The 24,174-nt window shown below is 46.5% G+C and overlaps 1 protein-coding gene across 1 annotated transcript in view; it reads right to left on the reverse strand.

The window, feature by feature from the left end:
- The window catches only part of TNR (tenascin R), a 391,950-nt gene that overhangs the window by 175,938 nt on the left and 191,838 nt on the right, over positions 1-24,174 (reverse strand). The window contains exon 2 of the mRNA XM_032838745.1: positions 12,782-12,880. The gene's annotated coding sequence lies outside the window, so the exon portion shown is untranslated. The remainder of the gene's footprint in view (positions 1-12,781; positions 12,881-24,174) is intronic.

Raw genomic sequence — 24,174 nt, forward strand, 5'->3', positions numbered from 1 at the left:
TTTTATTAGAGGGGGACCCAGTGAACCACCTTTGCAAATGAAGGTGAGGTCCTGGCTTCCAGGAGTTATCTGGGAGGTTAATGAATGATTAACAGCTAACAAATGACAACACGGCTCAGGAGGAAGGTGGCATTTCTCAAGTGGTGGGTCAGCATCCCTGTCATGAGGCATAGTTCTGAAGGACTGGGGGGTGCATTTTCTCAAAAGAGTGGTGACCAGGGAGAGTGAGAGAAGTGACCAGATAAGGAGAAGACCTACACTGTGCCCACGAGCTCACTTTCCATCACAGCCTCAATCTGATTGCTTGTTAATTAGTCCTAAGTGGATCAAGTAGGGCTTGAACTTCACTATTCCTGTAAGGGAACATGAGTAAATGCTCTGGGTTTCTGTCCCTGAGACAGATCTGGGCAAGCTGGTGCTAATGGACCTAAGTTTTTCTTTGTACTGCAATCTTTCAGGATATTCCTGGTCTCTCTAAAAGTTTGAGTTGAAGGGGCCGGAATTATTAAGACACAGGGTATTGAGGAATATTCTATCATTTTGTTCAGCAATTGAAAGAATGCATTTTCTTTGTAACTGAATTGTTTAGTACTCTTTCTTTCTTTCTTTCTGAGAGTGAGCACATGCATGAGTGGTATGTGGGGGGTGGTGAGTAGTAGAGGAAGAGGGAAAGAGAGAATCCTTAGCAGGCTGCACACTTAGGGCAGAGCCCAATTCTGAGCTGAATCTCAAGACCCTGAGATCATGACCTGAGTCAAAACCAAGAGTCATCAGACCCTTATCTGACTGAGCCATCCAGGCACCCCTATACCCATTTTCTAATTTGGTTAATTTAGGTGTAGACATAGGTACGTGTGCATGACTTATATACCATATATAATTGCTTCTCTCCTTACAGAAGCAATTTGTACTTCCCAAAACATAAATTGAATATTTCCTAATATTAACATTTTTTAATCCCTGGGAATCCTAAAGAACAATATGGTACATCTGAGGGCTGGACAGGAGAGATCTTCAAAAGACAACATGGCGGTGCCAACTCTCACCTCTATATCCATACCCGTTTCCATAAGTAGAGGTACTTGAAACATCTTTTCTGGCCTTTTTCCTCCCTCCTTGCCGCTCCATTTCCTCCCCTACCATCACTACCCCCCCCACACACACATTTCAGTTCCTACACTGCTTCATTCCTTCTATTCTAGAGGAATAGGGTCCAGTTGCCCAATGTTACCTATTGCCATAGTGGCATTCTGGAGTCCCTTGCTGGGAGATAGCTTCAGTCAATTGTGCTTGTCTTCATCAAGGGAAAGGTATACTCCATGTACAGTGGAGAGGTAGGCAGGGGGAAGGTAATTGTCTATGGAGAAGAAGAGGCTTCTGAGTGGTGCTCAAATCTACTCAAAATGTTGGTTTGGCTTACGCCTATGAAATACGCTTTCCACACCTCCTGCCTAACACGCTCCTTCTAAGAGCCACGGGTTGACACTTAGACAGTAGTTCCCACTGTAGATACCTGGGAACATTACCAGGGGAGTTTTGAAAATACAGATTCATAGGTTGTGCTCCTAATCAACAGAATCAGACTGTCCATAAGGAGAGACCCAGGAATCTGCATTTTTGTAGAAGCTTTTCCAGTGGTTTGGATAGAGTTGGCCTGAAAGGTGGCATCCAGGTACAGGCTGGAGGCAGAGAACACCTGTGTCCCATGCTCAAGAATTCCTTGTACAGACAATGAGTCTATTTGGCCGTCTTTGCTCCCATCATAGGCTATACATTTTGCCTGTGTTTCCTGGATGCCTGATGTGGGTCTGGGATTATCTGTTTGTTCTTGGGTCTATGGTCTATACTCTGCGCATACCTCTACGTTGCTTTATGAAGAAACACAGTAGCACTAGGGACCCTTGTGAATGCCAGTTCCCCAGATCCCTTTGCAGAACCCACATCAGGGTCTTCCTGGCCAGACCAGGAGCACAAGCTGCCACCAACACTTTTGCCATCTTTTAAGGTCTTAGAAGTTAATCGGAGAACCATGGAGAATTTAGTTCCTACTTCCTCATTTGGAAGAGGCACTAATGGTTAAGTATATATATATAAAACCTTTATATACATATATTTCTGCTGCAACTCATGCATTTCCCAGATATTTTGTTTACAAATCTGCGCACAGAAGTGCTCTACCTGAGCTAGTGTGTTGTCATGCCTAATTTAGGAACAAAATTTAGATTGTAAGCTTGAATTGTTGCCGCAGCCATGTCTGCTCATCTCAGACTTGCTTCATGCATGACAAATGCCTCGTACAAGCAGGAGCAGCTGCACTAAGACAAGTAACCCACGGGGACAAGTCTAGTGAACAGCCCTCAGGAAAGTCAACCCTGAAATTTACAAATATGTCCACACCAGTCCCACTCCCATTTCTCCTCTCATCTCTCCCACTAAACAGGCACTTCTAAATACCATCACAAGTTTTCATGGAGGTCATCATCTTTTCCATTAACATCATTATCGTATTCCAGGGTCCATTAGAACTCCTGCTGTAATGAGAACTTTGGGGGTAGCTGTTCATTACGTTCCCAGTCACCCACAGCTGTGGCCAACCTGACGCATGCTCTGCATATAATTCTCAACCTGTATCACACAGTCCCTCCTGCTTCCATTAAGGTGATCATCTCCCCCCGCCCCACTTTGTAGGCATCACCTCATTATAACTCCATTACCTTCCGCATCATCTACATTATAAGTCCATTAGCTTTGGCATCACCACCATTACCTCCCTTATCAGCCCCTCCACATTCCAGTTGCCCTCACCTTCCCCTTTACGGCCACCGGCTTTTCATTACATATCCATTATCTTCGTCATTACCTCTGTTATAGTCATAATTGTTCCCATAACAATTTCAGCGTCTTTATCCACCCCTCTACGCTACAAGACCCTGCTTGGCTTTGATAAAGCTACAGGCGTCCCGGTGCCACACTAGGCATGTACTCAACATCTCCATTAATATTAGGGTTCCCCTTCCTTCTCCTCTATCAAACTGCCCATGATCAAGGGGACTACAAAAGCTCAGCCTCTTACCAAGGCAACCTCTCTACAGCCATTGTCACCTATTTATATCTCACCACTCCATCCTTGGGTCTTGCTCCATGAAGACCAGGCAGTGATAACCCTCGTCTGAAGACTCCAATGTCTCATCTGCATGACTCTCTGTTATGGTTGTCTCCCTGACTCCAGAATCCTAACTACCAATGTCTTCCTCAATGCAGTTTGAGACCGTATTCACATAACTGGCGATGCATATGTGTATTTCTCATATTTCTGGGAGGTGAGTTGTTTACCATGGCTCTGTTTTATCCATCTGGTGGTAATCTCATGGTGGACTAGACCTCATTCCCTTTCCAGCGCATTCAGCAGTTGGCCCAGGTCAGCGTTCAGGAGGTGAGCTTGAGTGAGTGACTTGATGGATCATGGCCCTCCCTTTATCTTCAGCCTCACAGCCTATTGCTGTGGCATTGTTCACTATCAAAATCTCATCAAGGGGTGCCTGGCTTAGTTGGTTGGGCCTCTGCCTTTGGCTTGGGTCATGATCTTGGGGTCCTGGGATCGAGCCCTGGGTCCGGCTCTCTGCTCGGCGGGGAGGCTGCTTCCCCCCCCCCTCTGCCTGCCTCTCTGCCTACTTGTGATCTCTCTCTGTCAAATAAATAAATAAATAATCTTTAAAAAAAAAAAAAAACCTCATCAATTCTCTAATCACAATTTCATTGCCTCAAGCTCCTCCTCTTCTAGGAAAGGGACATCTACTCCTCCATTTCTTGGCCATTCTCTCAATAATTATCAGCTTCTATTGCAGTGGCCCCACTACCAATCAATCACCTCTCTTTAATGGGGAGATAGCTGACTTACTGCCAGGCCTGCTTCCCTTCCAGAACGGGCTTCAGCTCCCATAAGGAATCGCCAGGTGGCTTACAACATCTCCCGGACAGGCCATCACTGTCCCACAAGTGATTCTTACGTTCTGACCTCACTCAGCCAGGCCTCATGTTACATGAAACAGCTTTTCCTTGCTGGTGTCTGTGCTCTCTGACAAATCTTTCAGGGCATGGCTTGTGTGGAGGACTTCTGGACTCACACTGCTTGGGTTCAAATCCCTACTCTGCCACTCACCACATGGTTTGATGGGGGGGGGGGAAATTGTTTGGTTTTTCTCTATCTCAATTTCCTTCTCCGTAGAACAGAGATAATAACAATACTGATTGTTATTGGTTGTTGGGAGGAGTTGATACATAAAAAGCAATTGAAACAGCACCTCACAGATAGAAAGCACTTAACGAATGCCAATTCTTCTTGGGCTCCCCTTCCCCCAGCTAGAAGATGAGGGTTGGACTAGACGAAACCCTAAAGTCCTAGACTGAACACTTGGTGTGTGTGTTTTTCTGGTATCACATTATTGGAGTTCTCACAGTTTCCTCACCAAAGTTCTTAAATCATTTCCCAACATCTGCTGAGTCACCTGGGAATCATGGAGCTCCCTTGGCCCACAGCCACCATTGTTCAGCACTGGGGTGAGCTCTAGGTATTTCTTCTCTGCACCTCATGAAAGACGCATTGTGGTTTTGCTGCAGCTGGACTTGACTTAGCTGCAGACCAATATCCTGCACCTGGTAAAGCCTCCCAAGTAACCCCAATGCTGGTCTTGTCTTTCCTCCTTCTGCTATCTTAGGCAGTGCTGAGTTCATAGGCAGCACGTGAAGATACCCTGGTTTGATGTGAGACCTATCCGTATATCAGTCAGAGCTGCTCCAGGCTACTCTACAGAGGGGAAAAAGTTTGATTCTAGCTTTGTTCCATCATGATTCATTCTCTCTCTCTCTCTCTCTCCTTCCCCTCCCCACTTCTGGTTCTATTTTTTACCCCTCCTTCTGTTCTTTAGCTATCCAGACCATCCATCACTTGCATTAGATAACCCCCCCCAATCTTGTCTAACCTAGCAGGGTGCCATGTTCTAAAAAACCATCACTTCTCCTCCTCTTCTAAGCATTTTCCTCCTCCTGTGGTCCTTAGACAGAAAATCATGTAATAAAATCACGAGTGGATACACAGGTCTCTCTGGGGACACCTGCCTTTTCAAAAGGACATCCGGAAGAGACAACACCTTAACAAGAATGTATCTCCAATGACAGAATTTTAGACAATGTGGCAGAACCAGGTATTTTGTTTAATTTTATCTTCTTAAAATTTGAAACGGAGTGAGGGTGGGGTGTAGGAGTAATTGTGGAGGCAGAGAGATTTCCCTGTGCTCGTTAAAATATGTTTTGTGGACAAGATCCCTCTGTCTTTACAAAATCCACTTGAAACGCATCTAATAAATTATCCTTAATTTACCAATCTCTCCATTTCTCAGAGGCCACTGGAACCTTGAGCTAATGAAGCCATCTCATCTATTGTGGAGTTTCTGTGGGTTCTTTACACTCAACTGTTAGTAATAAGAGAATTCAGTTGTCAAAGATCAGCCTGAAGTGTGTGAGGCTTTCAGTGTAAACAACATTCCTCTCGAGTAAACACGAGGAAAAATATGCTTCACTTTGTGACTGCAGAGACAACAAAAATTGGCTGGCACTGGTCCAAGTCTACAAGAGACTGCTGGGACCACGGAAGTACTTTCTGCCTCTGAATTATTGGTCTTTGGCCAAGGTAATCCAAGTGTTGGCACAGGTGCCCAAAAGACTTGAGGCCCGTCTAACTTCACCATCATCAGCAACTTTTTCCTTCTCCAGCTCTCTGTTTTCCTCTCCCTTTATTCTTACTGTTTTCCATAAGTCTGAGGTATCATGCTCCTTTTGTCTTGCTGGCTTTGGACCATCTCTCCTTTCCAGGCTCAGGCTCGATGCCCATGGCCTCTGCCATGACATCTGCCCTGTTCTTCTCCACTTCACGGAACCAGTGACACTCACTCTATCTCGGTTCTCAGTAACAGCACGGCCAATGCCAGGATGGATTATTAGTACGTCGTTATATATATGTATACAACACACACACACACGCACACACACATATATATATAATATATATTTATATTTATACATTTTAGTACATCATTATATTGTCATGCACTGGTAAATTATTTGTTTTCTGGGTGTACAATTGCCCTCTTGACTAAATCCTAAGCTCCTTGGTTTCAGGGACCACAATATGTACTGTTTTGTGTGGCCCATGGCTCATTACTTTTGTATTTGACACATAAAAATTACTCCGTAAAGCCTTGCTAACTACGCCTTCTGCACCCTGCTCTCATATCCCCCGCCCTGCCTGGTCTTCCCTTCTGACCACCTGCTTTACTTTCCTTCTCCTCCCTGCTGCTCAAGCGCCTGTGGCTAGCAGCACTCACAGTCCCGCTTAAGCATGTTGGATGCAGTCTTGGTGGGGGGGATTTCTGCCTCCCGGTTTCTAGGAGCTGGGCGTCGTGTTGAACAGTGGCCGCTCGGGTACTACATCAGGTAGGACTGATCCTGGCCCATCAGGGTCCTTTGGTTTGGAATTAAAGAGGAGGAGAGGGAGGCCAACCTCAGGGTTATGAAAAGAGGCCACTGTAAAGCTGTTTCGGGGCCGATCAGCCCCACATGACAAGATAATCACGAAACTAAATGCTGGCGGACTCCTTACAATGCATTCATTAACTACGCTGAAAGTTCTTTCGCTTTGGGGAAAAAAAAATCTGGACCATTTAAATTTGTTTTGGTGACATACCAAAGGGTAACTTTACATAAACATTTTCGCTGTAAATATGGGTCCTGCTTATGATCAATTCTCATCAGTGTGTTGGAAAGCAATTTCAGTAAGTACTTAGCTTAATCAATTTGTATCTGCACATTGACCTTCGGGACTCGGCGCACGGGTCCCATCATGCCGTGTGCTCCACAATTCTCTGTCTCTGCAGACAGCGTATCTCTCAATATTTATACATGGCTTTCGTTTCCAATCAATGCGATCATCTGTTCCTTGCTTGCGACCGCTCCCCTTGCCCTGGAGGTAAGATGCAGGCCTGCCTCTGCCACCTCCGTGGGTTACAGAATACTTGCTTACTACTTCTTTGAAATCTGGAGAACTGAGAAGACAATGGGGCATTCTGCGATAATGGAGGAAAAAATTCTTATCAGCTTGTTTACACAGTTATGTAAATGATAAGCACTTATACATGGCTGATTCCTCAATTATTCATGGTTTGAAGCTCTTGAAAATTCAGTTCAACTAAATAACCTTTTCTTCAGCTCTTACTAGGAACGCGGTGCTGTAATTTGAGGAAGGACAGACGAAAATACAATTTGATGAGGAAAATCAGAGAAAAACACAAGTGACTATAACGTAAGGGGAGCAAGAACAAGAAGAAAAGCATCACAGATGCTCCAGGTTTCGAGCAGGGAGAGAGCTTCTGTTCAGGTGGACGCACAATGAGATACGTGCGGAAGAGGGGAGATTGCGTTAGCATCTAGCATCCCCTGTCCTCATCCCAGGCCCCTCTTAGCTCAGGCCTCTGTCACCTCTTATCTGGATGATGAGAGTACCTGCTTAGCAGAGCTCCCCCCTCTAAACGATGCTTCCCAGGGGACTTTGTAAAAGGAAATCTGATTATGACCCTCCCTGGCTTGGACCTCTCCAGTGTCTGCAAGAAAGAGTTGAAGTTTTTTGGGGATCTCATTCTTGAAGACTGTCTGTCACCCTCTGTGGCCTCCATGCCCCTCCTCTTGTCATGTACATAGTGCCGTCTACACGTTGTGGTGCCTCCGTGACCTTAGCCATGCTGCTCCTTCTACCTGGACTGTGCCCCTCCCTTACTATTCTCCCTTCCTGGGTTCTCCATTCACATGGAGAACTCCTAGAACACATTCCTTGCTGCCCCCCGCCCCCGCCCCCAAGACAGGGCTGATGACTCCCATTCTGCTTCTCTAGTGTGTGACCCCATCAGCTCACTAGCCCGTCACTCTGTAATTTGGGGAGGGAGCCGCAGGCTTGTCTGCCCTAAAAGAGCATTGTCCTTGTGGTCGGGATCCAGACTGCGCCGGGCACGTAGTACGGACTCTGTGCACGTTTGCAAAATTAAGTTGAGCCTGTGGCTTGGGCAGGTGGGATGTACTGTGACACATGGAGGAAGGAGTGGCTATATAGTGAGAAGTGAATCTAGGCTATTCCTTCACAGAATTCCAGATAAGAGGAGAGAGTCACAAAATCAAGGCAAAGCTGTTTTTGTCTGCTTGCTTTAATGGAGACCAAGGATTTGTTCCTAAGCAGAAGGGGAGGAAGTAACGGAAGTGAGAGGAGATGTGAGTGAGGAAAGGGACATGGCTGGCTGTCAGCCCTGGAGAATGGGGCAGGAAAGGGACTGAGAGCTCGGGGGAGGAATGAGCCGTAGAAGAGCGACGCTTCCTCTCCAGAGAGACAGGGTAAATACAGCAACTTGGAGAGGATGACCTTGCAGGGGCATTCTGAGAGGAGGAGCAATTCCTCTGGTCCCAGGCTTTGCACAGGGAAAGGCGGATACCCAGCGTGGGTACATCTTTCCCACGTAAACTGCAAGATGTGGAGGGAAAACACGACCTCAACATTTAACTATCGGTTCATGCTCACCTTTGGTGGGGTTCCCACCCCACCCCCCGTTCCGTTTTTTACTTTTTCTAAAATGTACAGCAGAGTATTACACTGGGAGGCAGTCACACCTAGATGGACTCCAAAGTACGTGTCCCCTTCCCGGCATTGAAGGCACCTGTGGGAGTTACAGAGGGGAGCTGACCGTATTTGCCAAGATGAAACCTTCTGACCATTTTATATGATTCTTGGCCCAAGTCAGGTATTAGGAACAGTAATACTGAATTAAATGACTACATAGCAGCTAGTGGTTCAATCAGCGTTTGTTGCCTGGAACCGAAAGTTGTCGGTGTGGGATCACAGACAGAAGTTTCCCCCACAGATTATCACACACAGATTATACCTTTGTCCTGTGCCCCTGTCCCCACCTGACCTTTCCTTAATAATGCATGATCATGGAGACACATCTCTACGCAGGCTCCCAGACCTTTCGAGATAAAAGGGACCTGGCAGGTGCACACAAGCCCGGTTTCAGGCCGCAGAAAAGCATGGGAGCAGTCGTGCTTCAGAACCTGTCTGCCGTCCAGAGCAGCCATGAAGCTGGGAGCTCAGCTCCCCAAATATCACATTTATCTCAATTTGGCAAGAGGCTGAAAGCCTATCTGGGGCCATTTAAATTCTAATGTTATTAAAGGCTCATCTAATCAGCTTTTAAAATAAGCTGCTTTCAAATGCACGGGGAATGAAGGTAGGATAGAAGCAGGCCAAGCGAGGCCCTTCAGACCAGCCTGGTGAGCCCCACTCTGACCTGCCAAGGAGCCATGAGGCGACCTGCAGGCGGGACGGTGGGACGTCTGCAGTTTTAACACCAGCCCAAGCCGGTGAAGAGCTCTTTGTCCGTCCACCAGGGCAGAGGGCTAATCTGGACCATCCAATGCTCTTCTACAAGGTCAATTGTACACATGTGACAAGTCTTGGCAGGGAAAGATGGATTGGCCTTGGGGTCAGGAGGTGGCTTTGGGATTTAATCAACAGCGCAGCTGGTACTTCTGAGAACTCCTTCTGAATAGGCATCCTGGTGACTTGTGAGAGTTTCCACTGTGGGGAGGGCCAGCAGGATCGCACACCCCTGCCTGGAGAGTTGTTCCCTGGCTTTGAGGTAGGCCCCTCATGTCCAGCAGCGGTTCAACTATCCCTGGCCCCAAAACCTTCTGTCAGTCCTCTCCTGAAATGGAGCTTAAGCCTGATGCGTTTACAGCTCCGATGTGGTTTGGAATTCTGAAACCAATTCCAATGTGTGCACTGTACTCCCCCCCACCCCCCACGGAGCAATTTTCTGATACCAGCTGTCTGTCCTTCGATTCAACTCAGTTCTGACACCTCCTACCTGGAGACAGTGTCAGAGTCCCCAGGCTGAGGCCTCAGACCCACAGGACAGCCCCCACGTCAGATGCCAACTGCAAGTGCCCTTCCCCTGAGCGTCCGACTGGCTCTTAATCAGGGGGTCCCACGTGCCCCTGCTTGGGTTCAATTAATTTGCTAGACCAGCTCACGCAACTCAGGGAAACAGTTTATTCACTAGATTGTCTGTTTGTTACCAAGGATATTAAAGGGCACAAATCAGCAGCCAGATGAAGAGACACACAGGGCGAGGTCCTGAACAAAGGCTCTTCTGGCTGTATGGAGTTTGTGGGCCCAGCATGGCAGCTCCTGGCAACATTCTGGTGCTCCAGCCTGGAAGCTCTCTGAACCCAGTCATTCTGGGGTTTATGGAGGCTTCACTACACAGGTGTGATGTGTTAAATCATTAGCCTTTGGTTATTGAACTCAGTCTCCAAACCCCCTCCCCTCCCCAGAGAAGTGAAAGTTCCAGCACTCCAGTCTGAACGTTGGTTTCCAGCGCTCATTCTCAGGTGCGTTCCCAAAGTCCCCACATCGACATAACTTGGGTGTGGCTGAAAGGGGTTTGTTATGAATATCAAGATGCCTTTATAGCTCTTACTGATGAGGGAGCAGAAGCCAAGCTGAGGACAAAGCATAAGATGACACTTCCCAGCCCCCCTTCCCCACACGCACACTCCCAGATGGGACGTGTGTGACACTGTTCAGACACTCCTGGCTGCCCTAAAGCCAAGGGAAGGGAAAAACAAATGGTTAACTGATAGAGATCAGAGTCCAGAAAGACAGGGGTCTCCCTCAGTTTACAAATATCTTAGTGATTCACAAGAAAAAAGCATTCTTATTACCAGCCTAACTTCTGGAGACCCAGACTCAATTTCCTGGAGCCCTAACATCACCCACCCTCCACAGAGATGTGGGAAACAAAGGTAGGAGGGCGTATAAATAAGATAAAATTTCCTTGTAACCTGCAGCCCATAGACAAGGACCTGAGATAGGCAAAATATAACGTCCCTCTAGGAAAGCTCCCAACTGTCTTATAATGCTTTACTAGAGGAGAAAACCACCTTATTAACTTGACAGTGGCAAGGCCTCCATTATCTTACTGGTGGTCTTTAGCAAATGAAAGCTCTTTTGAAAACCTCCCTTTTCCAACACCCAATTACAAAGTAATTCACCCCCCATGCCCCAGCACGGCCAGCTGGCTGTCTTTCCGCCCACTGGTCCTGTTCCCATTCTTTAATAAAACTACTACTTTGTACTATAAAGACATCTCAAGAATTCTTTCTTGGCCATCAGCTCCAGACCTCACCCCAGCGAACCTCACCTCCATTCCAAACTACACCATCGTCACTTAGGGCATTTGGAGGGTTTTAGGAGCTCTGTGCCAGAAACTGTGAAGACCAAATATGTATTTCTTATTATAAATTACAAGATCGTAAGGTCGTCAGGCAGCCTGTCGAACCTACCTCATTCAGAACTCAGCTTAGAAACCAACCATGCTTATTTGAGCAAGTTTCTTTGGCCAGAGTGAGGGGTCTGGGGAAGAAGGGAGATGTTAATCTTGTAATGCAAGTGGTTTGTTGAATATTCCTTTAGCTGCAAAGTACTTTCTCTCAGCAGAGCCCTAGTAAGTACAAATGTCTTCATCTTAATACATTTTCAGGGATGCTATCCTGACAGCTACCCTTAGTTGCCACCAGATAGTCCACCCTGTTCCAGCTCCACTTGGATACAGAGGATTTGATCTCAACCAGCTGCTTGCCCAAAAGCACCAAATTAACCAAATTACTCTAAAGTGTGAATGGCTGATAGCCAGCTTAATGTGCTGAAGTCTCTTGTGAGTTTCTAGGCTCAAAGTTGTCTTAAACAGCCTGGGGTACTTTGTAGCCAGATGTCACCAAGTGAGGCAGAGTGTGGGCTGGGAGTGGCCTGAACTCCTTCAGGTGGGGGGTTCCGCATAGACTCGTCTCTTGTTGCAGAGTGCTGGGATGGATAATGAGCACATTACGAGTTCGAGGTTGGAAATGAGTTTTTCCTGAACACATTTTAGCAACTGTATAAACAGAGAGAAGCTGGTGGGTCTATTATCATTGTTTTGTGCAATAAAAAAGGGCCACACCTATTTGAAAAGTTCCCAATTCCGTGTGTCAAATTCGAGTGCCGGGGAAAGTTATTAAGAGAGCACAATATTCACTGTGCCTGTCAACTCTGAATCCTGAGAGCCTTCTCCCATGGACCATTTTTCAGAAGGTTATTATTTCAACCTGAAAATTCTTTAGACATATATACGTGGTGTGGAAAAGGAATTAGGAAAGCTTTTAAATTAAGAGAAAGAAAACGACAGGTTTTTCCTCTAGCCATATAAATGGTTATGGGTAGAGATAAAGAGATGGATATTTTTTCATAATACTTTATTAGAGGTTTTGGAACTCCAGAAATTTGAGTCGGGCTGGTGAATAATTTAGCAATGATTCCTGCAGGCCCAGGGCAGGCGCAGTTGGGCTGGGAATCAAGCCTAGTCTCTTGGAGGGACAGAGAATAAAAATACACTTTTATTACTGACCCCATCATGAAATGCATTTCAGAAATATTTTATGAAAAGCCAAAACCTTGATGGCCAGTTTCCCCAGCTTTTTCTGAGATGCCATGAAGCCCAGGGGAGCTAATACATTTGAGCACCCCGTTTCATGGAGGCTGTCCCCCAGGCTGTTGTTGCAGTGACAAAGAGGCTTAGTCCCTGGTCACAAGCGAAAACCTTGAACTGGCCATCGCAAGGATAGATGGTGAAAGTTTCACAGGAATTACTACCTTTAGCGACGGGGTCTGCGATGTCTTCTGTTTCCCACACGCTCTTCACTCCTGACTCCAAGAGACCTGGCCTCTGTGCAGGTGTGATGCCAGGTCCACCTGAAACGGGAATAGGGAGGGAAGAATGATGTTGATGTTTGCCAAATAAGGAGCCTCAGTTTCCCTCTGTTTCCCTTTCCATCCCAGCCACCATATCTCCCTTTCAGTAAACTTGGAAGTACACGTGTGGATGCCAAAAACGAAGAAAACTGGTATATAAAGTTATTTTGTTTCCTTTCCAGAGAGTTCTATTATTTTGTTAATTTTCTTTAGTTCATTCTCATGGCTTTGCCATAAAGTGGTAAGTATTTAAGGAAAAAGTTCTACAGAATGAGTATAAATCCAGAAATGTGTTTTATGTGACAAAACTATTCTGAGATCTTTGCAGGTGGCTATGGTAACATGCCTCGGCGATCTGATGATGATGGATGCCGGGCATTTCCGACAGGAAGCTGCCCATTGCCCCCAAACCGGGGCCCCTCTTCTGTGCCTAATGTCCGCATCACTCATGCATTCCTGGGTCGTAGAAGTTACCACTTACTGTTAGCCTCCTCATCTGAGCTCTTCTCCCTCTGGACCCTCTGTCCTGCTGCCTGCTTTGGCTCTCCTCCCGTGAATGATGCAGCACAGAGAAGTTCACCAAATACTCATTGAGGAAATGGATGTAGGGGGCGGGGGGGCAGAGGGTGATCCTGTTATGCTAGAACCACCCTCTACAGAAGCAGTGGCATCTACGGTGAGTGGAGAGCGTCTGTGTCAGCCCTTTGCCAATCTGTCCAACATGGCTCCCATGCAGAACTTGGACCAGGGCTCTCCCTGCACAATTCCCAGGGACCATCGACACCATCCATTATGACGTGATTATGCCCTCTTGGGTTTCTTCTCACAAATCCTCGGAGACTTCTCCAAAGGGGACACCGAGCCTTAGGGATCTCCTATGTAATTGTAAAAATCAGTTAGCTCTCGGGGGAGGAAAGAACAAGGCTTTGGCGACAGTGTAGGCTTGCTCGTCTAAGTTCTTCCTAAATAAATTAACCTACCCAGGGAAGACCCTCCTGGAACCTGAGGATTGGAAGAAGCAGAAAGATCATCCAGTTCTGGAAGGCAAATAGATTTCATCAGTCTATTAGTAGGGGCTGCTTGGAGCGTGGGGTTCGGAAAGATTCTGAGGCTGCATCGTTGGGAAGGGGAGTGTTTATCAGAGAACTGGTAGTGCCCAGGAAGGGGAAGCATTGGAAGTGACATAAATGCTAGGGGTTTTCTTTCTCCTGTTCTAATCCGACTGCTCACCAAATGGAATAATTGCACTTCCTCTGGTCAGTGTGATTTGCACAGTGGCTGCACAAATTTACAGCCCATTTTTCTGGCAGAGAACTCTGATATTAGAAATTTTCTTCTTCCGTGGAATGAAAACTCCCTCTCCTTTTTGCTTCTACCCATTGACCCTTTTATTTCTCACCCTAAGAGGTGATGACTTCATTCTCAGAAAGCTGGTTCAATCTCTTTTGAACCAATTAAGCCAAAAGTCACCAAGCAAGTCAGCAAAATCCCCTTCAATGTCCTTGATTAAAAATCGATTCCTTCCACTTGCTGGTTTATTACCTATTTTTTCCAACTACGTGTAAGCCTACTCACTCACTCTTTTAAGTAATGTATATTCATTTACTACATTTTAAACGCTTTGTTTGATAGTCTCAGAATTATAAAAGTGATCGGCACTCACAGTACCAAGTAAAACAATATGAAGATGTACACGGAAAAAGCTAATCATTCCCCAGCAACCTCCGCCCCTCAATGTCACATTTTAATAGACCAGCCTGTATTTTTCCATACTGTCATGAGTCACGTTCCCTGGAAACAGACTGGAATAGATCGCGTGCACTAAAGAGTCACTGGGGCACACTCTTGCGGGGGAGTACAGGAAGCAGAATGGGCCAGAGGGAGCTGGGGAGCTGTCCTGCGTGGATGAGGGACAGACCTTTGGACCCCATCTGCCTTTGGCTGCCCCCATGGGGACAGCAGGCACAACGTTGGGCAAAGCAGCTTCCTGTGGCTGAGGGCAACTCGTGGACTGGAACCCAGCCTGTGAGCTGCCCACACTCCCAGGACCCGGCGGGTGAGCGCCCTGTGGGGTAGTACCCTACGGCATCCACAACACACACCCTCCCAGTAACCTAGTCATCGAAACCCAATCAGGCACAGATATAGGATGTTTTTGTTTATAGTGTTTAACCCAAATTCTCTGCAACTTGTTTTGACTTAACATATGAGCCTCGTCCTTTTTTCGCTCATTTGCTTATGCATACACACACATACTTTCACAAAAAGGATGGTATCATCCATCGAGGCTTTTTTTGTGCCATGTTCTTATTTTTTTTTTCCTCTATCGCTTGCCTCTTTCCACCTACTCCCCCTCCCGCACCACCCACATTCCCCTCAGCTCCCATGTTGACAGCATGGGGTGTAGGCTTCCGTCCTTTCCTTCACGCTCATCTAACCACATGTATTCCTCTGTGACTCTGGGTGGACGCTCTGATTTGGTGTTTTGGTCATTGGCAGCAACCATTTGTTACGACCTTCTGAGTAGCTGGGTCTATGGCAGGCACTGGGGACACAAGAAGGGAACACAATCTCTGCCCTCAAGGAGCTCCTGCCCGTGAGGGAGAGAGAGCCTAGACGGGAGTTACAACAGTGGAGGTTCACTCATGGGGACAGGTGGCAAACACAGTTATTTTGAGAATTAGAATTAGAACATGGGGTCCCCTGCATTCTAGTCCTTCCCATGTAACTAGCTTTTATTTATTTACTTATTTATTTTATTTTTTAACTAGCTTTTTTTTTTTTTTAAACAGGTTTCAAATTGTAGGCTGAGCCATGGCCACATTAAATCTGAGTAAGTGTGTGCTGGTCTTCTTGAAGTCGTGACCATACTTGCTGTGTTCTAGAAGCTCATATTGAACCTGATACACCAGCCTGCAGATACAACGTTCATAACCTCACAGACAGACCCATTGGATGCGATGAGCAAGCCAGACAGCCCTGGAGAGACCACACGGAGGCACCGTCTTGGAGTAGATTTTCACATAACTGGCGACGAGGTGAATGATAGTTATAACAGAAATGGACGCTGGTGGGTCACGACAGGAGCAATGGCTCCCTGTAAGGAGTTCCGAGGCAAAGCTGTTGGGTAAATACCTAGGGCAGGTAGGTCTGTTCAGCCTACACACTTTGTGGAGGACCGAGGGACCACAGGAGACACACACACAGCCAAGGAGCACGGCCATGGACTCCCCAGCAAATTGAGCAAATCGATGTATTCTTTGGTCTTCCTCTCAACCCACTCAAATATCTGCCCTTCTGCCCTTTATGCACAACATTGGCTGGATAGCCATTTACTGGGGCCAGCTTGTAAGAGCTCATCTTTGAAAAAAATAATTTTCCTATGAAATATGTCCAGAAAATGTGCACTGTATTTTCTCTCCGCATCAAGAGCTGACCCCTCTTATTCTGAATGTGAGTCCAGCAACCTGAGGGTCTGGGCCCGGACTTTGTTGCTTGGGCTCCCTGCCTGTAACTGCCCAGGCAGGATCTGGGGACATGAGTGTTCTGGGCAGTGCCACCCATGATGCCTGGTTGACCCCATGCACGGATTTCCTCCAAAGTCCTGAGTCTTTTTGCCCTTCGGCCTAGGTAAGTCATGGGTAGAAGAACAGCACTGCCAGGCTGGATGGGACAGAGCAACGAAAACTTGCCAAGGTTTCAGATTTCATAAAAACAGTTTGTTTTGACATCCAGCATAACCCTTGGCACTTGGGTGGTGTGGATTTGTTTACTGCAAATTGCTGAAGATGTCCCAGAAATAGCCATGGGATTGCAAGGATGCCAGTCAGTTCTAGACAAGACCATCCAATAGGCTAAAGTATCATTAATTCATATTTTTTCTCTTACAGTGGTCAGTTGCTGAAAATGGATCAGGTTTTCAGAACGATGGCCAACAAATTGTACTTAGTCCTCCTAATGAGCAAATGGGAAGTTGAGGCAACTATGGGTGATCTGACCCATTTTCCACTCCTAAACTCACAAAGTCTCCTATAAGAAGGAACCTTGAATGACTACTATTTGAGGGTTCTAGTCTCAGGCCTACACACTGGAAGGTTTCTTAGAAGGATTTCTTCCACCCATTGGTATTGGCAAGACATTACAATTCAGAAGGATGTGAAAAGTTAATGAATGCATTATCCATCGCCATATAAAGGTTACTCCCAAACTCACTGGCTTAAGACAATAAACATTTATTATCTCGTGGTTTCTGTGGGTCAGGAATTCCGAAGCGCTTTATCTGGGTGGTTCAAGCTCAAGGTCTCATGAAGTCTCAGGTGAGATGTCAGTGAAGGCTGTAGTCCTGTGAAGACTTGCTAGGGAGAGGCCCTGGTTCCGTGGGGACTCACTTGGACGATGCTGGTTGTCGCTGGAGGTGTCCCCACGTGGGCCTCCTCATGGCTATTTGTATGTTCCTCCCAGCACGGCTGGCTCCCTCCAGAGTGAGGGATCCAAGAGAGAGCCAGGGGGAAGCTAGCACGTCTTGTACGACCCACCTTATCATTTCTGCAACACCCTAATGGTTACATAGCTTAGCACTACTTAATGTGGGAAGAGATAACACAAGGGTGTGAACACCAGAACGTAAGGCATAATTGGGGATCATCTTCAAAGCTGGCTACCATGATGCCTTTTTGCCTTTATCAGGGATGATAAAGACCTGGGAGGAAAAAGAAAAAAAAAAAAAAAAAAGCATCTCTGTGTCTCCATCTCCATGGAAAAAGAAAGGGAAGAGGATGGAATTTTGCTACGAGGATTAATTTAGACAATAAAGAGAAATGGCTTAGCTTAGTGTGTGGCAGAAGGTAGGAACTCAAAACTTGTTAGGGACTCTTTTGTTCTCCCTCTTTTCTTTCCCTTCAGGGTAATGAGACACCATCTGAATGACAGTTAAATGACCCCAACTCGGAGTGGGCCTTCCGTTCTGACATCTCCCCTGTCATCTCCCCTCCTGCACACTCCAGCCATAGTTTCCAAATCCAAGGAAGGGATTCAGCCTTGGCGGTTTAAGTTTGTTTTCCCTGAGGAAGACTGGCTGAGGCTTCATAAAGTCAGGATGTGTGAGAGACACTGCAGTTCTTTCATATCTTAATTAGCAATTAATTAAGTGGAGGTGCGGGTGTCTGGGTATCTGACAGACAGGCTCAATAATTATCTTTTATCATTATTACTAATGGAAAATATGGTCAGGGTGGTTCAAGATTCCCCAGAATTTCAGCTTTAATTGAGCAACCCAGTGGAGAATCAAAATGAGCAGTCTGCCCTTTCCACATTGTTTTATTAAAAACATTTTGAAATTTGGCGGTGTCTCGCACTCAGGAGTTTTGCTGGCCTGTTATCCTGGGCTGTGATATTTAGCTAAGGATGGATGAAGCGGGTGCGTCCCCTTGGGATGGCCGGTCCTTCCAGGAAAGCTCACGCCCATATTGTGAGGACTGTGGGGACAGCATTTCATGAACCCTCTTCTGCTCCCCCTCTCCTCAAGGAAGGTCTCTGTTTGGAGGTCAGAAAAGGACATCACTCCAAGATCTGAGCTGGAGAAGGGAAGGGAGGAGCTTTCCAACCTTGCTCTAGTGATGGTGGCCCCGGTCTCATGGAAGTTCCTTTTGGGAGGGGCAGAAAGGCCATAAGTTGGTGGTCAGCAGCTTCACAACCTTGCGTTGCCATAGGATGCCAGGCAAGTCAAGAGCGCAGATCCAGGCCACTGCTCACATGACTGAGGGGAAGAAGGCTGGGGCTTGGCCTCCACCCTCTTCTGAGCTTACACACAGGGGGTCCTCTGAGGGTGCTCGCAGGGACCCCCATAAGCCGCTCCAAACCTTCAGTCTTCCAGAGGTGACCTTCGGCAGCCGAATCTATGTCAGACGAGCTTTTCACCCCAGAGACAGCAGCACGCTGGGGCCACAGGGGATCATGCAGGGTGACACTAGGGTCCTTCTCTGTCCCCACGTGCCTGGTGTCGGTAGAGATTGTGCAACGCCTCCTAGGTGCCTGGCTACCTCATTATCATTATGCCCAGCTGGATTTTTCAGATGAAAGCCCTCCTGCTCTGCCTACATGTATCAGGGATCTGATCTGAGCATCTGGCAAGTTTGGAGCCTAGTCAATATCCCTCACCAAGTGGGTAATTTTCATTATTCACAATTCATAGCTCCAACGTGCGATCATTCATCAGGTCTAATGCGAGCTTTGAGATCAGTGGGATAGCTCCTACATGTGGGGCTGGAAGATGCCGGCGTGTCCCTCTGGCTCTGTTTCTTGACACTTGGCTCTGCCTCTGGGGGGCTGGGCTGTTAAAGGGCAAAGCTCCTTTTCTAGGACCAGGCTGTCTGTAGTTTCTGGCCTACATTCATGGTGCTTTGAGCTGGTTCTTTACTGAGCATTCGCCGTTCCTTGACATCCTTCTGAGCAACACTGCAATTTAATAACTGGAGGAAGAGGAGATTCAGTGTATGAAAAAAGGATTAACAATGAGCTCCGTGTCTTACAAATCAAACTGTTAGCTGCGGTTCTCGCCAGGTCATGTTGGTTTTTTTTTTTTTTTTTAATTTCCTTTGTCTTTTCCCACTTAATCTAAATTTCTTAACTTTTCTATTATGTTTCTATCTTGTTTTAATAGTGCGAAAGTAAGTGTGATTTTTAAAAATTTAGAGAGTACGGTTGTGACTTATTTTATCAAGTCTTATAGCGATGGTGCTTGGCAGGGAGTTCATAGAGAGTCCGTGAATTTAGATGGAAAAAAAGAAAATTATACCTGTCTTTTCACCAACCTCTAACAAAAATTTAAAAGTCCCTCTAATTTTAAATGTAGACAACAAGTCACGATAGTCTTAGCAGTAGCTGTAATTTTGTCTCCGATAGAAATCACAGATATTTTTATGTCTCATTACATTTGTTGCAGATAGGTTGAAATATTGTTTAAGCTTATTACTATTTTAAAATTATAGTACTTATTAGAGCTGCCAGCAAATCTGGTTATTTACTGTGTCAATAAAGAAGCACATATATTACACATATAATACAGCAAAATTGGTTTTTTAGTATTTTGATAACTGCATATCAATAAAATTGCAGTTTCCTCTAGAATTCCTATTCCTGTATATTTTATTTTATGCATTTATACTGTTATTCTGAGAAGGGATTCAGAGACCTCAGCAGGCTAAAAGGTCCATGACGTGACAAGGGTTCAGTGGTCCTGGCTTAAGGGGGGTGGGGGGCACTGGATGTGTTGACACAGCCCCGATCCAGGCCCTGGGCTTTCTGTGCTTTACCCTGCTGAATCCTTTCTAAAAGCCTACGAGAAAAGTGCTACTACTCTCCCCATTTTAGAGTCAGAAGATGGAGACATAAAGAGGCTAAGTAACTCACCCAAGGTCATTCAGCCTCTAAGTGGCAGAGCTGATTAAGAGCTCAGGCAGGTGGAATGCAGATGGCCTCCTTTGTCCTTCCCTTGGTTCCCCAGATGGGTCAATATTGCATGTGCTACTTCATTTGCTTGTGTGTGGCCATGCCGGATAGAAGTGTGTTGCCTGGAAGTTTGATGGCGTGTGCTTGACCTTTCCAACTGGAATGCAAATACTGCAAGGACAGGGTCTGGGCCATTTTTCTTTATTTATCCCTCTGGAGTGCCCAAGGTAGTAGAATTAAGGGATTATATTTCCAGCACAAAATTGACTGACAAATATTACAACATCTCAGCCATCAAAGTCCTCCCTGCCCCCCAACTTGTTATCTTCCAACCTCACCTGGGGAGGCAGCATGTCTCTTTGGCCAACTGGTTGTTCTTATTCAACCAATTCAAATATTCCTATTCCCGGCACCCACTCTGCCCTTTCCCTGCCCCATCGGCCTTTCCTACCTCTTTGCCCATGGCCTCCCAGCATCTAAAGGGAGTGGAAAGTTCTGCGGACCAAAGCCCAACACAGACGGATGCTTCATTACCAGGAGGCCTCGGGTGCACTGGGCTTAATTGATCACAAAACTCCATACCACCCCTTGGTATGAAGGGCGCCCCTTGGGCAGCACTTGGAGAGCACTAAGCTGGGCTGCATTGCATTTGCCAGACATCTATCACCAGGGTAATTTCCTGCCTGAGGAGGTGTGCTCGCCTCAGTGGAAGGAGCGAAAATGAGTCCAAAAAAGGGAAAGAGAAAGCTTTGGATTTAGGGTGAGCCCTGGCCTTCTCTTCATCTGATAAGCAACCCCACCTTGCTCATGTGGAGGGATGGGAGTATGTCTTCTTTCCCTTAACTGGCTCCTGCGGGCAGCTGATCGGCTAAGCCAGGACTTGGCTGGCAAAGGTGTCACCCTCAGGGCCAGAAGCTGAGTATATTTTCTCTGATGGCAGCTCTCTGGTCTTCCTCAGTGATAGCCAATTTCTCCTCAAAGGGCCTGACCACAACTATAGGACTGGCCCAGGGTGTCTTGTCTCCTTGGAACAAGTTCTGTTTTAATTTGTTAGATATCATTGTGTCCCTTGGATCCACAATTTAAGGAGGATCAATTGCTAGAGTGGCACAAGGTCAACCTCCCAGGCATTTGAGGACGAGCTCTTCTCTGGTTTCAGTTGGGTTGTGAGCCAAAGCTCCATGGCTTCCCCATTGGTCAACATGAGCAGGGAGGACACAGGACTTGAACTCTGAGCAGAAGACACAGAACCTGAGTCCTTCTCTTTCATCAGGGGCAGGCCAGGTAATTCTGTGGGCCAGGGCCTGCTCTTGAGACCTGTGACCCGAGGCAGGACATGGGAGTCACCTAGTCAAACATGAAACGGATTAAACCAATGGTCTAAATCCAGTGAGAGCACCGTTGTCATCTTGAGTGGGATGACTCTTTTTTGGGTGACATTGTCCAAGATCAAAATCTGGAGAAGTAGCAAATATTTAACATATCTGAACAATTATAGGATAGGCAAAGCCAGAGGTCAAGAGCTTCGCGCATGTAGGAGTAGACCAGGAAGTTGGGTATAAGGCCAGAACAAGGCAATCGGGACAATCAGGGCTGGAGTGTCAAAACTTACTCTGCTCAGATGCAGGACTTGGGGGAAATGGGAAAAGGAAGTACAGGATTGGAACAGTGTGCCCCTGGCAGTGTGATGACCAGGCCACTGTCCCTGGGGCTACGGTGGCTTGAGTAGAAGCTCAGTCTCAGCATGACCTGAGGAGGTAGGGGAGTTCATGCTAGTGCAGGGGAGTACTGACAGTGGTTTAGCATGAAGTAGGTCCTAGAAAATGAAGGTTTACTTTAATTAATTGTTCTAAATGTTCAAAAATTAAAATTTGTTCTAAAACCTATCCCGGTATGAGCCAACGTTATCTAGCCTTATGTTTTATTTTTTTTTAAAGATTTTATTTATTTATTTGACACAGAGATCACAAGTAGACAGAGAGGCAGGCAGAGAGAGAGAGGGAAGCAGGCTCCCTGCTGAGCAGAGAGCTCGATGCGGGACCCGATCCCAGGACCCTGAGATCATGACCTGAGCTGAAGGCAGCGGCTTAACCCACTGAGCCACCCAGGCGCCCTAGCCTTATGTTTTAGAGATTGGGGTGGGGTTGATTCTTTTGGGGAGATACTATGCAGGGGATTGCTGGGCAATCTTCATGACTCGCCTCAATTCACCCTATGTTGGCATTTGGCCCACCGCACACACATTTCCAAATACTCCCGGGGTCAGAGGGAGGAGGGAAGTCAGGACCACCTCTGACGCATGCAGCTTCTCTGGGCCTCCAGGGAAGTTACTGATCTTAGCATGGGCTAGGAGGAAAACCACGCTTTCAACTTTCTCACTCTCTCATATCTACATTTGAACTGACATGGTGAGTTCCTCAAAGGCACAAATTGTGACTTTTTCATTTCATCTCCCCAGGGAGGGCCTGGTCACTATAGACAGTACGGCCTTGAGAAATTCTGGAGGGAGGCTCCCAAACAAAATCCCACCCCGCTTTCCAAGTCGCACTCATCCATCTGCAGCCCTCCCCAGGGAAAAGACAAGGAGAACAAACCCAAAAGGAACAACAGAAACAAAAACCACTTACTGATCCCTTATTTTCTGCCAGAACTGAAAATCACTGAAGATAAAGAGATGAATAAGAAATGATTCTGGCTCTCGAGAAAGATCACAGTCCTTAGGGAAGACACAGTCGTGTGTATGGAAAGCTCTACTCATGGGGCTAGCTCTACTCGTGGGGCTTCTGTGTCAAGAGTTTAATGAAGGTATGAGCCCTGGGAGGGCTCACAGAAGAGAGCAATTGGATGAATGGAGAAGTGCCAAGGCTCAGAAATGAGAGAGAACATTCAAGGCTGAGAGGGCCAGTTGAACAGAGACCTGGCAAATCCTGAATCCTTATTTGAAATCCATTTCCTTGAGGCAAGGTTGCCTGTGAGATCCTTTCTGATTTGCATCATTGACATTCTAAAGAAACCTTCTGGGGATGGGTCAGAACCAAGAAGCCTCATCTTTAGGCCAGGCAGTTGCTTACATAGTATGTTTGGAAGGTATTCATATACCCTCCAAGTCCCTGCTCCGAAACTCGAATTTCTACTATTAGATTTATACCTTTGTCTTACTATTTGCCCTTTCCAGAGAGATTTGAATTTTATTTTTTATAAAGATTTTAAAATTTATTTATTAGAGAGAGAGAGAGACAGAGAGAGAGACAGAAGGAGAGGGAGAAGCAGACTCTCTGCTGAGCAGAGAGCCTGACGCTTAACTGAATGAGACACCCAGCTGCCCTGAGATTTGCATTTTTAAAACAAAACATAAAGTCACTCACACCATAGTATGAATTAGTCTCCTCAGTTATTGGTCTGGGACACCAAGAGGAAAGGGGTACTTAATGACCACCATAATGAACATCAAAAGGAAAAAGGGAGTATGACAAGGCCATCAAAAATGGAGTTAAGACAAATTAAACCTGCCTCATACTTTCTGTGCTTTGATAAATAAGAGCTAAGGAGGTGCCCATTGGCAAATGGGTCTCACATATAGAAGAGGGAGGGAGCTGGTACTGTCTTTGGTTTGTGTTCTTTGCTTTTGTACTCAGGTCACAGTAGTACCATGGTGATCCCAGCATCATCTAGTCCTTCCGTTGCCCCCCTATCGAGCACCGTTCTGATAAGAGAAGCTCCATGGAAGACAACGCACTCAGGAGCTGTGGGCCCTTCCACAGACAGGCTGTGGAAGAAGTCTCAGGCAGGCATCCCCTCTTCTGCAGCTGAGCATGGGACTCCCCTTCTGGAGGTATCACTGATCACAT

Source organism: Lontra canadensis, unplaced genomic scaffold (assembly GCF_010015895.1).
Source record: "Lontra canadensis isolate GAN:19392208 unplaced genomic scaffold, GSC_riverotter_1.0 scaffold106, whole genome shotgun sequence".
Taxonomy (NCBI): Eukaryota; Metazoa; Chordata; class Mammalia; order Carnivora; family Mustelidae; genus Lontra; species Lontra canadensis.